The sequence below is a fragment of the Cricetulus griseus genome, chromosome 2 (assembly GCF_003668045.3).
Source record: "Cricetulus griseus strain 17A/GY chromosome 2, alternate assembly CriGri-PICRH-1.0, whole genome shotgun sequence".
Classification (NCBI taxonomy): domain Eukaryota; kingdom Metazoa; phylum Chordata; class Mammalia; order Rodentia; family Cricetidae; genus Cricetulus; species Cricetulus griseus.
Window position 1 is genome coordinate 202,595,530 of NC_048595.1, and position 15,728 is coordinate 202,611,257.

At 48.9% G+C, this 15,728-nt stretch overlaps 1 long non-coding RNA gene across 4 annotated transcripts; it reads right to left on the minus strand.

Annotated features, from left to right (window-relative positions):
- Positions 1-10,600: 10,600 nt before the first annotated feature.
- On the minus strand, positions 10,601-12,926 carry LOC103163258. 4 transcript variants are annotated; one of them, XR_004768358.1, is made up of 4 exons: positions 12,223-12,921; positions 11,725-11,778; positions 11,083-11,619; positions 10,601-10,986 (listed from the first exon to the last, which is right to left on the minus strand). It is a non-coding gene; the product is annotated as an uncharacterized LOC103163258 (long non-coding RNA). The 4 variants fall into 4 exon arrangements; XR_003482292.2 differs by having other exon boundaries at positions 11,083-12,482; positions 12,751-12,926; XR_003482291.2 differs by having other exon boundaries at positions 11,725-12,919.
- Between the last annotated feature and the right edge of the window lie 2,802 nt (positions 12,927-15,728).

Consider the following 15,728-nt stretch of genomic DNA (forward strand, 5'->3'; position numbering starts at 1 on the left):
ATCTCTGAGTTCTAGGTCAGATCTTGGCTGAACAATTAGTATTTCTTTTTTCTTCTTAAATGTTTAGGAACCTAGAGGTTTGAGAGCTTAAGCCTAGGTTGAGAAATAGGTTGTATATGGCTTGTTATTTCCAGCTTGAAAGAAAACTGACGAACAGTGACTGTGCTTTTCAGCCTGCTTTTTTTAGTGCTTTTCTTTTCCAACCCAGAAGATACTCGGATTAAACCAGTCTTCCTCTAGAAAGAGGCAGGCATACTGCACAACATAGGTGGTGTTTCTCCTACAACATGCCTAGGTGGTGTTCTTGCAGTCAAGCTGTTGGAAGTGCAGGATGTGTGAGCTACAGTGCTTGCCTGTCTGGGCCTGCAGCACTTAACATCTTTTGTTCTCCAGCTCCCATTCCCATACCACAACACTCCCAGACAGGCCCAGTAGGTGGAAGGCTGAATGCCAACATGGAATTTAAGATTCATGCCAGTTTCTTCCTGGTAGCCAACTTGAGTGAGTGCCAGTTGGGATTTGCATCCGCCTATGTCCTTGTCATGTAGCAGTTTGGATGTCACGACGTGACATGAGAACTAGAGAGGCACATACGCAGATGCTCATCTCCAAGGTTTTCTGTAAGTGTACATCCTAGCCCATGAACTACCCTGGAGGGTAGAGCCATCTCCAGGCATCCCAGAATTTGGTAGGCTTCTCTGGGCTCAACTAGGAACCAGCCTGGTATTAGTAATTGCTGGTAATTCCCTGCTACTTGGGAAGCTTGGGCAAATCAAAGTCAGCCTGGACATACTAGTGAAATCTATCTCAAAGCAAAGGGCTGGATTAGTTCAGTTGTCTGGTATATGTGACAACTTTGGGTTTGCCCCACTGTACCATGCCCACCCCCACCCAATTCCCAGTACAAGAGGTCTTAAAAGCTCCGCCTTTGAGCTCTACACACCTGTAACAGCACACTAGAGGCAGGAGCATGGTGAGTTTTCCAGGCCAGCCTTCTTACAGGAAAGACGCTGTCTTACAGATTGGCTAAAGGATTTCATAAAAGTATGTGACATGCCAGGCAATGGTGGCGCATGCCTTTAATCCCAACACTCAAGAGGCAGAGGCAGGCGGATCTCTGTGAGTTCAAGACCAGCCTGGTCTACAAGAGCTAGTTCCAGGACAGGCTCCAAAGCCACAGAGAAACCCTGTCTTGAAAAACCAAAAAAAAAAAAAAAGTATGTGACATGCCTAGTACTGTACCTGGAACTTGATTGGGCCTATGATGAGACTTGCTATCAAGATTCCTTGGCTACTAACCTCAAATGAAGTGTCCAGAGTGACTTCATGCTAGTGACCACAGGGTGGTGCTACACCACAAGGATGCTAGCTGTGCATGATTTCTGACTCAGCTGGGACAGCTTGCTTTGTCCTTAAAATCTGGAGAAACGGGGAAGGTTTGAGTGTACAAAGAAGAACCCAGGAGGCTCATTCTACCTCGGCTCAGTTTTTGCCCTCCAGTTACTGCCACCTGTAAAATAATTATAGTTACTGACATTTGTTAAGTTATATAATCCTTATAAAACCACAGAGACAGATGTTCTATCTGTCCAAGCTATTACATGGCAATCTAGGACTCAGGTCTATTTGGTTCCAAAGCCATGAAATGCAGGCCATTGTTGCATTAAGAGAAACGTTGTTGGGGCACGTAAGGTTAAGTAGGCACACCTTGCCCAACCACTGGCATGCTTTCCAGGGTGGCCACCTGCCTGAATTGTGTCTGGAAGGGACCTATTAGCACTTCTTCCTTCCCATAACACATTGCGACTGGCTAGTTGGCTTATCCCCCAACACAGCTGAACGTGAACAAGAAGGTCCCATGACCTTCCTGAAGGGGACTCCTAGTTCTCCAGCATCTTCAGACAGACCTTGGTGGAGCACACTTAAACTCTAGCACTTGGGCAGGAAGATCAATGAATTGAAGGTCGTCCTACACTGTATTTAATGCCAGCCTTGGTTACATAAGACCCGGAGAGGGGTGTGCAAATCATCCAGTGTCCTCATGAAAGAATAGATGGAATTTTTCAAATGATACTGTTTCTCCTTGGTCTTGTATTAAGTTAGTTAATCCCAGTTCTGGGACTCAACCATGACCTTTCTATAGATAGACTAAGCATGTACTCTACCACTGAGCTACATTGCTGTCTCCCACCCATCCCATCCCTTTTGAAGCAAAGACTGTCTTACTAACCTGCCCTAGTTGGGGCTACAAACTCTTGGTTTCTAGTAATTTTTGTTGTAGCTGTTTGGGTTTTTTTTGTTTTTGTTTTTAATTTTATTTACATTTTATGTTTTGAGTGCTCTGTCTGCATATATACCTGCATCCCACAAGAGGGCATCAGATCCCTAATATTAGAAATAGCTATGACCCACCATCTGGTTGCTGGAGATTGAACTCAGTATCTCTGGAAGAGCAGCCAGTGCTCTTAAACCCTGAGCCGTTTCTGCAGCCCTCCTGTTTCTGTTTTTTGAGACAGGATCTCTACATAACCCTGGCTGCTCTCCTGAAACTCACTATGTAGATCAGGCTTGCCTTAGGTTCAATGATCCACCTGCCTCTGCCTCCCAAGTGCTGGGATTACAGTCGGCCGCCTCTACCACTGCTGCAAGCGACTGTTCTTGGGCTTCTTGCTCGGCATCACAAGTAGCTGGCAACACAGAGTGACGGGTACATGCAATGTGCCAAACTTGCCCCAACTAGGTTCTGGTCTTTTTCTGGTTTTTTGTTTTTTGTTTTTTTTTGGGGGGGGGGTTGTTTTTTCAAGACAGGATTTCTCTGTGTAGCTTTGGGGCCTGTCCTGGAGCTCTGTGGACCAGGCTGGCCTCCAACTCAGAGATCTGCCTACCCTGAGTGCTGGCATTAAAGGCATGCGCCACCACTGCCCAGCTTTTATTTACATTTGTTTAGAGATGCAGGTCACAGCATATATGGAAATCAGAGGACAACCTCTAGGTGGAGGTTCTCTCAATCTCTCTGGCTGAACTCTCTTGCCTGACCTGTTCCTGCTATTCAAGTTATATCATCGATAGGACAGTTAACACTGAGATGTGAACTATGGATAAAACTACCATGGTTTAAATCCTAGCTTTATAATTACTATGGTTTTGTAAGAGAATATTTTAAGAAGTATATGCTGATGTATCAGAGGTTTAAAATAGGTGAGGCTTATTAAGGACATGTTTGAAATTTCAGAAATGTGAAGAAAATATAGCATCATTGCCACAGTACATTACACCTGTGATCCCAACACTCAGGAGACTGAGGCAGTGGGATTACCAGGAGTCCCAGACCAGCTTGAGCTCCACAGCCAACCTCAAACCTAACCACAACAGCATCATATAATTTAGGGGCAACATGAACATCTGAGATATGGTAGGCTGTTTGAGAGCTGACTGGTTCAGAAAGTACTCAAACTAGCCTGATTCTTTGTGCAAGTTTGTTTTTGACTCACAATCTGGATTTGACCCAAGTCAATCCCACTAAATCAGTTAACCTAGGTCTGAGACCTGGGAGTTGCCTACAAAAGAGCAGAGGCAGGGTCAGGAAAGGAGCTAAAGGAGCTGCTGTCCTGTGCACTGGAGATAGTCATTCTTAGGCTTTGAACTGAGTGAGATGAAGCAGTCTAAAGAACAAGGACTAGCCGGGCAGTGGTGGCAATGCCTTTAATCCCAGCGCTTGGAAGGTAGGTGGATCTCTGAGTTCAAGGCCAGCCTGGTCTACAGAATGAGTTCCAGGATAGCCGGGGCTACAGAGAGAAACCCTGTCTCAAGAAAAAAAAAAAAAAAAAAAACCACTAATTGGGAGCCTTTCCTAACTAGACAAGCAACAGGTGGTGGGAAAGCACAGCTACCTGAGAACATGGAGCCCAACCTCAGGACAGACTTCTGTCCTTTGTCTACAGACAGTTCACTCCACTACAGAAACCTAATACTCTCACTTGTTTAAATAATTGTTTTGGGGTGGATGCTCTTTCAGGGGACCTGGGTTCAATTCCCACCACCCATTCACAGCATTCCCAGGGATCTGATACCCTCATCTGGCATTTACAGGTATTGCACACATGTGCACATACATACACACAGGCAACGTACCCATACACATTGTTTTCTTTTGCATGTGAGTGTTTTGCCTGTATGTATGTAGCTACACCAACATGCATACAGTGCCTGCAGAAATCAGAAGAGGACATCGGATCCCATGTAGCTGGATGGCTGTGAACCACCATGAGGGTGCTGGAAATGGAACCCAGGTCCTCTACAAGAGCATGAAGTGCTCTTAACCGCTGAGCTATCTCTCCAGCCCGCCCCCCAAGTACTTTCATTTTTGAGACAGAGTTTACTATGTAGCCCAGACAGGCCAGGATCACAAACCTGCAGTGATCCTCCTGCCTCCACCTCCCAAGAACTGGGATTACAGGCACCTGTCACCATGCCTGACTCTATCTTCTTGGAGAACCATAAGTTTAGCACTCAAGAGCCTTGCATCTTATCCTACTCTCTTCACTGCCGAGAAAAGACAGCTGAAGACCAGAGAGCAACATCAGAAATGACTTATCAGGCTATGAGTTAACATGAATATCCAACAACTCCAAAGCCTGTGGTCTCAGCAAATAGATGGCCTTGTTCTTCACCTAAATCCTGTTCCTTCCAATATTATGGCTGAAACGACAGATTATGAGAGGGGGCAAGTGAGTGAATGTAAGCCAAAGAAGGCTGGGAGGGGAAAGGTGGCCACAGCCTGGTTATTATGAAAGTGCTCTGAAGTCAGTTTCCTGAGTCAGGGTGGCTTCTCCTGCCCCAGGCTTCCAGCACCCTCTGCCACGGCTACACTACACGTCTATACACAGTCCCTTCTGCTTGGCTCCAAGACCACACCAAAGGAGAGCTAGAGGGCCCATCCCTAGTGAGGTTAGGGAAAGAGTACAGCAGCTTCACAGATAGGCTCCAAGCAAGAAGAAGCAAGGATCTTGTGAGGTGGAGGCAAAGGAACCTCTGGGAGCAAAGGAGAGCTCGAAAAGGAGAGAAACCAGGACTTGATGCCAGGACACAAGCCTGTTTTATGACTGTCCAAACTGAACAAGTTCCCAGTCTGGGCTTTGGGGTGGGGGTGATGGTAATGACAAGACCACTTGGAGGGCCTGCAGAGTAGACTCTATGAGAAGACAGGTTGACAGCTGCTGAAGAGATACAGCTTCCTTCAATAGTTCACACAGTTGTACTGGCCAGGATAATGGTGGCTTGCTGTAGAGTATCACCCTGAGTGTGTAAGGCCTGGGGTTGATCCCTACACTGGAGACGCACTGCTATGCCCAGGCCTATGAGCCCTCCCTTGCCACACTTCAACTCAGGGAGCCCTTAAATCTGTTCTCCATCCCCTTCAAATCTGATTTGGAAGAGAGGCAACATGTTAATTCCAGCCTGGGGACCTGATCAAAGGGCCTCAGAAACCTAGACTCCTCCAGTCTTCTGTCTACACACACACCCTGTGCTTGGGCATGGGCTAGCCTCACTCTCATCCTTTCACTAGGCAAGCATTCGCAGGCATTTCCTACACACTGAGCCCTGTGCAAGACACTGAGGCACGGTGGTGAGTGGGTAATGAAGAGCAGCAGGCCCAGTCTCTACCCTTGGTGGTTACTGTCCAGCAGCAAAAACAGTTAATGAGGCATTAAAGATGAAGAATGGGGAGTGTTAAAGGATAGGGAAGATGCAGAGCGGCCCCCTTCTCGTTTGCAGTTCTAGACCTACATGTGAGCAGGGGTCAGCTGCAGAGACAACAGGTGAGTTTGAAGAGTGGTAAGCTAAACCTGACTTGATCCAAAAGAAGGAAGGTTACTCAAATTCAGATACTGATTTTTTTTTTAAAGATTTATTATGTACACAGTGTTCTGCCTGCATGTAAGCCTACATGACAGAAGAGGGCACCAGATCTCATCACAGATGGTTGTGGTTGCTGGGAATTGAACTCAGGACCTCTGGAAGAGCAGCCAGTGCTCTTAACCAATGATCCATCTCTCCAGCTCCCAGGATACTGATATTTTATGCTATCAATTCTTATTATTGATGGAAGTTTCTGTTCTGCCCAGTCCTACAGCCGTTTAGTCCCAAATAAACACACAGAGGCTTATATTAATTATAAACTGATTGGCCTATTGCTTAGGCTTCTTATTGGCTAGCTGTCTCTTAATTATTAACCCATTTCTATTAATCTGTGTATCTCCACGTGGTCTTATCTTACCTGAGAATGCCTGGGTATCCTGGTGGCTACTTAACTCTGTAAACCAGGCTGGCCTTGAACTCACAGAGATCTGCCTGCCTGTGTCTCCTGAATGCTGGGATTAAAGGCATGTGCCACCACGGCTAGGCCCAACTTTCTGTAACTTTAAAAAAAATCAAAAAGGCAAGAGCATTGTGGCACACGCCTTTAATTCCAGCACTCAGAGAGGCAGAGGCAGGCAGATCTCTGAGTTCAAGCCCAGCCTGGTCTACAGAGAGAGTTCCAGGACAGCCAGGACTACACAGAGAAACCCCATCTCAAAAAATCAACAAAACAAGGCTGACCAATCCGCAACTAGAGCCCTCATCCAGTGGCTGATGGAAGCAGAGACAGACATCCACAGAAATACACTGAGCTGAAATCTGGAACTTAGTTGAAGAGAGGGAGGAATGAAGATCGAAGGGGTCAGTTCCAGGTTGGAGAAACCCACAGAAACAGTTGGCCTGAACAAGGGGGAGCACATCGACCCCAGACGCTGTCTGGGAGGCCAGTACAAGACTGATCCAGACCCCTGAACATGGATGTCAATAAGGAGGCCTCTGAACTCCAGGGAGCCCCTGGAAGTGGATTAGCATTTTTCCCTGGTGCAAGAAGGGACTTTGAGAGCCCATCCCACGTGAAGGGTTACACTCTGGCCCTGGACACATGGGGAAGGGTCCAGGCCCAACACAGGAAGATTTGGTGGACTTTGCAGAGTCCCTGTTGAGAGCCCTACCCTGCCTGGGGAGTGGTGGATGGATGGGGTGGGGGGTAGGTTAGGGGTGGGGGAGGAGGGATGGGGGTGAGGGGAGGGAGAGGGAGAAGGGACTTACATGTGAAACAAGCTTGTTCCCTAACTTGAATTAATAAAAAGAAAAAAATCAACAAAACAAAAAAAGGCAAATTGGGGAGCCGGTAGAGTTCTTGTGAATTCAAGGCATCCATGATCTACATAGCAATTCCAGGCCATCCAGAGCTACACAATGACACTCTGAGTGAAAAGTCACTCACAATTAAAAGTCAATAGAGTGGACTAGGGAAAATGGCTCAGCAGGTAAAGCACTTGCCATGGAAGGTGAAGGAAGAATCGAGATCCAATTTCTAGAATCCATATAAAAGAAATCTCAGCAAGCAGGCAATGGAAGAGACAGGGAATGCCCAGAGCAAGCTGGTTGGTCAGGCTAGCCAAAACAATGAGCTCTCAGCACAGTGAGAGCACTGTCCCAAAACACAAGGTGGAGAGCGATCCAGTAAGACACTGGACATGTCAACCTTAGACATCACAGGAAAGCACAAACACATGCCCTACACCCACACACATGCAAAACAAGACAGACATCTGAAGTGTGCACATATATTTTGGCTTCTCAGTGTCTTGGTTACTTCTCTAGTGCTGTGACAAAATACCATGGCCAAGGCAGCTTGTAAAAGTAAGGTTTTATTGGGGCTTACAGTTCCAGAGGGATAGGAGTCCAGCCATCATGGGTTAGGGTAGGAGCATGGCAGCAAGCATGCTGGCGTGGTGCTGAAGCAGCTGCTCAGAGCTCACATCTTCATCAGGAAACAGAGCACATTAGGAATGGCATGGATTTTTGGAACCTCAAAGCCCACCCCCAATAACACACCTCCTCCAACAAGGCCATACTCCTAATCCTTCCCAAACAGTTCCACCAGCTGGAGATCAAGAATTCAAACACATGAGCCTCTGGGAGCCATTCTCATTCTAACCACCAGTCAGGCTGGGCAATGGTGGCGCACGCCTTTAACCCCAGCTCTCCGGAGGCAGAGGCAGGCAGATCTCTGTGAGTTCGAGGCCAGCCTGGTCTACAGACTGAGTTCCAGGACATCCAGGGCCACACAAAGAAACCCTGTGTCAAAAAGCAAAACAAAAAAGTAACTAACCACCAGTCAGGCTGCCATTTCAGAATAGAGTCACTGGGTCACATAGTATATAGTGGGTTTTGTTTATCTGTTTTTCTGGATTTTGTCTTGTTCTTTGTTGGTGTTCTTGTTTTTGGAACCAGAGTGTCAGGCAAGGACTAGGCTGACGATCTCCCTGCCTCAGCCTCCTGAGTGCTTGGATTCCAGGCATGCACCACTGTACTAACCCTTGACAAGCTTCCCAAGAGCTGTCCTTGGGTGGCTGTTTATACCCTACCAGCAGTGCAAAGGGCTCCAAGCTCTCCACCTCCTTCTCAAAAAAAAAAAAAAAAAAAAAAAAAAAAAAAAAAAAGTTAAGAATAAGTCCTGAAGCCGGGTGTTGGTGTCACACGCCTTTAATCCCAGCACTCGGGAGGCAGAGGCAGGTGGATCTCTGTGAGTTCGAGACCAGCCTGGTTTATAAGAGCTAGTTCCAGGACAGCCTCCAAAGTCACAGAGAAACCCTGACTCAAAGAAAAAAAAAAAAAAAAAAAAAAAAGAATAAGTCTCGAAACCCAAGAACATAGAGTGACTTTCTACTTATTTAGATTTTCTTTGAGCAATGGTTTATAATTTCCATTGTTTAAATCTTTCTATCCTAAGTTAAGTTATTCCTGGGCATTTCTTTGTGGTTGAAAATGGAATTGTCTTCTTACTTTCTTTTTTCAGATTGTTCATTGCTGGTGTCATTATGGTTTTGATTTGCATTTTCTGATGACTAATAGTAGAGAGCATCTTTTCATATGCTTATCAGCCATTCAAATCCCTTTGCTGGTGAAGTCTGATCTTTCTTAGTGATTACAGAGAATAGCTCTCTGGCTTTCCTGACACCTTTTCCCCTTCCCCTCTTCTCTGTTTTTTCTTTTCTTTCATTCTTTTAAAATTTCTAAGTTTTTTTTTGTTTTTTTGTTTTTTGATGAATGGGTATTTGCCCTATGTCTGTGCACACTTCTGTGTGTGGTGTTGTAGGAGTCAAAAAGGACACTGGGTCCCCTGAACTGGAGTGGCAGACAGTTGTAAATGGTCATGTGTGTGGGTGCTGGGGATGGAACCTGAGTCCCAGCCTCTTCTCTTTTTTACTTTCAAGAAGTACTTAACAGACATGGGGTGGACACTGGAGTCAGCTGCCCAGGGTGACAGTGGCATTCCACTTAAAGGCTCTGTGGCCTTGAGCATGTTATTTAGCCTTTCTTTCAGGTTCAAGTTTGAAATAAGGTTTCATTAATACACTAAATTGTTTATCACATACTATAGACAAGCAAAGGGCCAGTCCCAGTAGTGTTTCATGAACAAGAGACAACCCCTAGATGCAGACAATCATTCTAAATGACGTGAAATCCTAATTGTGACAAATGCCTGAGGAAGGGCTGTGTGTGAAATCGTGGGGCAACCTGACCTGACAGAGATAAGGGGATCCCTAATCCAGAACAACTCATTGAGAAGGCTGATGTGAGTGGACTCTTTTGAACTAAGGGTGAGTGTAGCAAAAGTTAAGCCTGGAGAAAGCAGGCAGACAGAGCCTGGTATGGTGATGCCCTTCCATCATCCCAGCACATGGAGGTAGGAGGAGGACCAGGTCAGTGATACAGAGCAAATCTGAGACTAGCCTGGGCTCTGTGAGACCCTACTGCAAAAGACAGGGGTTGGGGGAGGAAGGTAGAGGGAGAAAGAGAGGGAGAGGGAGAGGGGCAATCCAGGGAGCAGATCCCACTGAGTGTGAAAGGTCAGTTCACAGTTCATTATAAGAATAGAGAAACTGGGCTGGAGAGATGGCTCAGAGGTTAAGAGCACCGACTGCTCTTCCAGTGGTCCTGAGTTCAATTCCCGGCAACCACATGGTGGCTCACAACCACCTTGAACGAGATCTGGTGCCCTCTGCTGGCAGACAGAAGACTGTATACATACTAAATGAGTAAAATCATTAAAAAAAAAGAGTATAAAAAAAATCAAGAAAAAAATATACGCATGTGAAAAATTTCTTACTAAGGGTTGTGGACATGGCTAACTGGGTTAAAGGCATTAGCCACCAACTCCCGAAGAAGGATCCAAATGTGTACACTGTCAGATCACACACACAATAAACGTAATTTTAAAACTCGAAAAAATCCTAATAAACTCCAACATTGCTTCAAAAGAAAGAGGAAGGAGTTGGGTGGTGGCGCACGCCTTTAATCCCAGCACCGGGGAGACAGAGGCAGGTGGATCCTGCGAGTTTGAGACCAGCCTGGTCTACAGAGCAAGTTCCAGGACAGTCTCCAAAGCCACAGAGAAATCCTGTCTCGAAAAAAAAAAAAAAAAAGAAAGAAAGAAAAAAAAAGAGAGAGAAAGAAAAAGGCTCCCAGTCCAGCTGACACTGACATAGGGAAAACTTGGTACTATTAGCAATGAGAGGCTTTTTTTCTTTATTCTTTCTCCTATAGAGATTTGGTTGAGGCAAGAAAAATCCATGAGCTGGGTGTGGTCCACATATTTTTAATCTCAGCACTTTTGAGGTTGAGGCAGCTGGATCCTTGGGGGTTCTAGAGGCCAGATTGGTCTACATAATGAGTTCCAGCCAGTGCTATGGACAGAAAGAAGAGAGAGATAGACACACACACACACACACACACAGAGAGAGAGAGAGAGAGAGAGAGAGAGAGAGAGAGAGAGAGATCCTGTCTCACAACAACAAAATCGTGGAAATCCCCAGATGACTGTTACACTGCATGTCGTCACGTGCCTTTGTTTCTTCAAAAAGGTTCACCTTCTCAACCCAGATCCAATATCCAGCCCTCGAAAAGAACAGAAAAGCTGGCATCAGAGCTTCCATCGGGAACTCAGGACCCCGGCCATCTCATAGGGTTTTCTGAGACTCACAGCTCCCTCACCGAGAAAGAGAAGGCCTGCCAGGCAGGAGCATGGGGCTCCCGCGAATCCTGTAGCATCCTCGTGGAGTTCAACACCTTCCACACCGTTCCTCCACCCGGCTCAGTTATAAATAGCTCTCTGGTTCCCAGCCCGGGATCTCCCAGCCTCACCAGGAGCAGCCACCGCCTCCACACCCTGAGCTGCCCTCCACCGGGAGGCGTCGGCCAGCAGAGGGCGAAAGGCGGCGGGGAGGCGGCGGCGGGGAGCGCAGGAAGCGGGTCTTCCCGGGCCTTCCCCCACGAGCCACGGTAGCCATGCTAAGGACGGCGCCCAGGGCCCGCAGCTGGGGTGGGAAAGCAGGCAAGAGGCTCCCCGGCCAGGGGTGTGGACCCAACCACGGACCTTCGAGGGCCTCTCCATGCACCCTGTTCGCGGGCGCTCTCGGCGACCTGTGGGGGCGGGGCACACAGGAAATTCAACTGAAGGCCTTGGCTGTAGTCCTAGGGCATGCGTGTTTGCTAGCTGGTGGAGACGGGCAGCCAGTAAGTCAATTTATTCTAGATGGAAAACAGAAAAAGGAAGTCTGGAAAGAGGAAGAGGAAGAAAGACCGGTGATAAGATGGTTCTGCAGAAGGCATCCGCTGCCAAGCTCCAAGACCTACCTGAACATGAGCCCTGGGGCACGCATGGCAGATGAGACTCCTACATACTGTCCTCTGATCTCCACATACGACACACAGATAAATAAAAATGCAGTATAAAAATAAACAAACACAACAGCCCACAGGCTGCCTGGCTCTGGAAACCCTTTCTCTGGCGGCAAGGCTCTCAAGATGGATACCAGCAACATGGAGGCTTGCCTGTCTCCACCCAACATTAAGCCTGGACTTCAGTGACTATGGTGCCCGTCCCTGTCCCCGACTCTTAGGGCAGATCACCTCAGGGTACCTGTGAGTCTGGCCCAGGCTTAAGTCCCTGCAGCTGTGGTAGCAGGGCCTGCAGGGGCTTGTCGGTTCTTGCCTCAGTGGACTAAAGGCCACTGTGGATGGGGGCAGAGGGGCCACCTCGTGGGTACTGTTGCTCACTGTGGCTGCACACCTGTGCACACCTGGCCTAGCTGTTCCTACTCCCCCACCCCGCCACCCTCCATCTTCTCTTACAGAATTGAATCACTCTTGTAGGGTTCTGGGCCACAGGAACCCTAAGAGGGCTGCGGAAGCCTCGTAAGACGGTCTTTTCCTGCTTTACTTTCTCTCAAAATTAGCATCATTGTCTGAGGTGGGAACTAGGACTGCAGCAATGAGCAAGACCAAGACGGCAGTCTGGACAAACCAAGGTGCATAGAGCTGCTAAGTGCACCGTCTGCCGATCTGCGGGTGAGGACAGGAAAGGTTTCCCTCCGGCCAGTAGTTGGAACCACCTTAGGGGTAAAAAAAAAACTAGGAGCATTCGCTCTGGCACGGGGTGTGAGGAAGGCGTCTGAGTAAAGGCGGGGAGTAGCGAGGGGCAGCCAGATGCTCCTAAAAGACCAAATCGCCAAGCGAGAGAGGGGAGGGCGGAGGCGGAGGGTGAGCGCGGCTTGGGAGTTGCGAGCGGCTAAAGGATGTCCAGCGATGGGGTGCTGCGTGCGCGCGAGGGGGAGAAAAGTGGGACAGATGAAACGGATGGCGACGACAGGCGCCTCTGACCTTACAGGGGTGGAAGGCGGCGCCGTCCCGAGGGGCTCCGGAGGCCGGCCTGGCCGGCGTTCCCCTCCTTGGCAGGGTCACGGAGCCGCGGGCTGCTCTCGGAGGCCGTGCTCCAGCCCGCGGGCAGCCTGCCAGCAGCGCCGGGAAGGAAACGCCATGTATGGGCTGGTGACAGAGAAGGAAACTCCTTGTAGGGCGCGGGAAGGAAGCGCCATACATGGCGCGGGAGGCGGGGGGGCGGGGAGGGGCGGGGGCGCGGGACGAGGCACTTCCGCCGCCCGGGGCCACCGAGCCCGCGGTACCCGCCGCCCCGGGACGCGGGGCCCGGAGGGAGCAGCGCGCACGCGGTCCCGGGGTGCGGGCCTCCGTGGGAGCCGCACACACCTCGCCCCGGGATGCGAGGCCTGGTAGACGCCCCAGCGGGCCCGGAATCCCAGTTTGGCCGCGAACGCTCTGCAACCTTGAGCGACCCGCCTTCTCTGCTGCGGGTGAAGCACGCCAGAGCGCGGGCACAGCCCAGAGTGGCCATCCCGTTGTTGTGAGTTGGGCGGTTTTCCCAGATGTCCGCTGATTGAGTCCCTCTAATCTTCTTCCCCTGTTGTAAAATGAAACAGGGAGCTGCTTCGGAAGACATTCCTAGAAGAAAATAAGGCGTCCCTAAAGTGTGGGGTTTCCCCTTCCAGGGCTCAGAGGGAGTCGAACCCCTTACCAGCTAGTTAATGTTGGAAAAGATACCTTCTCAGAGACTCCAGGTCTTCGTGGGGGTGGGGTGGGTAACCGTTCCTGCTTTGCAGGTTTGTGGTGATAAAATAAAATAGAGAATGTCTGTGTGTCTGTGTATGGGTGGTGGTGGTGGTAGTGGTGGAAGTAGTCCTTGAGAGCTTGGACATTCTTCTAGAAGGCCTGTCTCAGTGAGGAGAAGCTGCCCCACTCTAGTGTCCTTCACAACCCTCCTTGAAATATTGAACTGGAACTCAAGATCTTGTACATGCCAGGCAAAGGCTCTCCCGAGGACCTATAACCCCAGCTTTTTGTATTTTTTCTTTTTAAAAACAGGGTCTAACTAAGTTGCTCAGGCTGGTCTTGAACTCCTGTAATGCAGACAGACCTTGAATTTGCCATCTTCCTGCCTCAGTCTCCAAAGTAGTTGGGATTATAGGCCTGAGACACCAGGCCCAGTTAGCCTTCCATTGCCTTCACCTGAGGTATGTGTGCCCCTCACACTCTCTCACTTTGGCCACACCTCAGTGACCTGCCCCACTGTCCTCCTGTGCTTCCTCCAGGGGATAAAGGTGGCAAGGGCAAAAAAGGGCCCAGAGGAAGTTGAGTTCCCATCACAGCCAGGTCCTGGTATGTAGGACACCCTCTCCTCCCTCCACACCTGCTGTCAGTGCCACACCTACACATTTCACCAAGAGATGGGTATCACTCTCAGAAAAGCATTTCCCAGCCCAGCCTGTCCTGGAGTCCCACTGAAATATAACCTGAATTTCTCTACCCTGTCCTGCTGAGCAGCAGTTAGCAGCCACTGATAGATTCCGGGCAAGTCTGTGAACACACAATGGCTGCCTGTCACCCAGGGCCTTGCTTCCTTTCATCCCTGTTGAGCAAGGAGGCTGCGGTTGGCATGGTAACCTTCCCTGTAAAAGTTGCAGCTTTCAAGGATGTTTTTCAATTCCAGCGGGGACACAGATCCTTCTGTGGGCCACAGAGTGGCATGTAGCTGTGTCATCCAGGCCTCCCCAGGAACAGAAATGAGGTACTGGTAGAAGAAAGGAAGGGCTGGTTCCCAGAGAGCCCAGGGCTCAGCTCAAAGGAGATGCAGCTTGGATCTCCTTTCCTGTGTGTCAGTCCTCAGCCACCCAGAGAAACCAGTTCTAAAGCCTTTTTGGGGATGTCATTGGTGAATGATAAACATCTGACTACACAATCAGGCACCCAACCAATTGAATGGCACTTATGACTTCCATTACTGTAAAATAAAACTGATAAATCACAAAGACTCCAGAATTCAGTGATTTTTTTTCTCTTCAAACATCTGTGGAATAAATGAATATTGACTATCTTCTGCATCCCAGTTTTCCACATGGTATATCAGCTAAGTCCCTGCTCAGTTCTATGAGGTCTTACAACACTTGTTTTAGAAATTGGGGAGTTAGAATTTGGGCAATCATAAACAGTGTGGACCAAAAATCACATGGCCTAGCAGCAGCATTAGGACTTTGACCTTCAGAGCCCCTACCTGTCCTGGAACTTGATTTATAGACCAGGCTGGCCTCAAACTCACTGAGATCTACCTGCCTTGCCTCCCAAGTTCTGGAACTAAAGTTACGTGCCACCACCTCCTGGATTCTCTGTCTCTTCTATTATTTCTTCTTTGTATTTCCTTTTGTGCTTCAAGCAAGCGAATCTTCCCCCAAAGCACTGACTTTCTAGAGAGAACTCAGGAAAGACAGGTAGCTGCTATCTCTGGCCTCAGTGTTCATTCCTGTGTGGCCCCATCTGGCTCCAAAGCGCCCTCAAGCCAGCTGCCTTGTCTCCGTCATAGAGTTTTCCCAGCAGAGGGCAAGCCTAGGAAAGTGGTTCCCAGCTGCCAGCTCCATCTAGGCAAAATCACATTAGAGCCAGCCCGGCTTCCCTCAGTCCCTCCAGAGATCTCAGTCAGCTCCCCCGCAAAAGGGAGGGGAAGAGAGGCTCCAAGAAAGGGAGGAAACTTCCACTTCTCTCACTGGCTAGGAAGAATTGGGCGTCAAGCTGCCACCAGTGTAGGTGGGGAAGATTGATGCTGATGCCGATCCTCGGGGGATTACAGAAATCTCTAAAATGAACCTTAGGCAGAGCCTGGCTCAGCAGGGGCTAGAGAGAAGGCCTGAGTTGAAGGATGGAGAATCATGCCTCACAGGAAGGGGATGCCCCTAGATCTCCTCCTCCTTCTTCCCTCTCCTGCCTTTTCCTGATGGTATTAAACTGTCGGTATG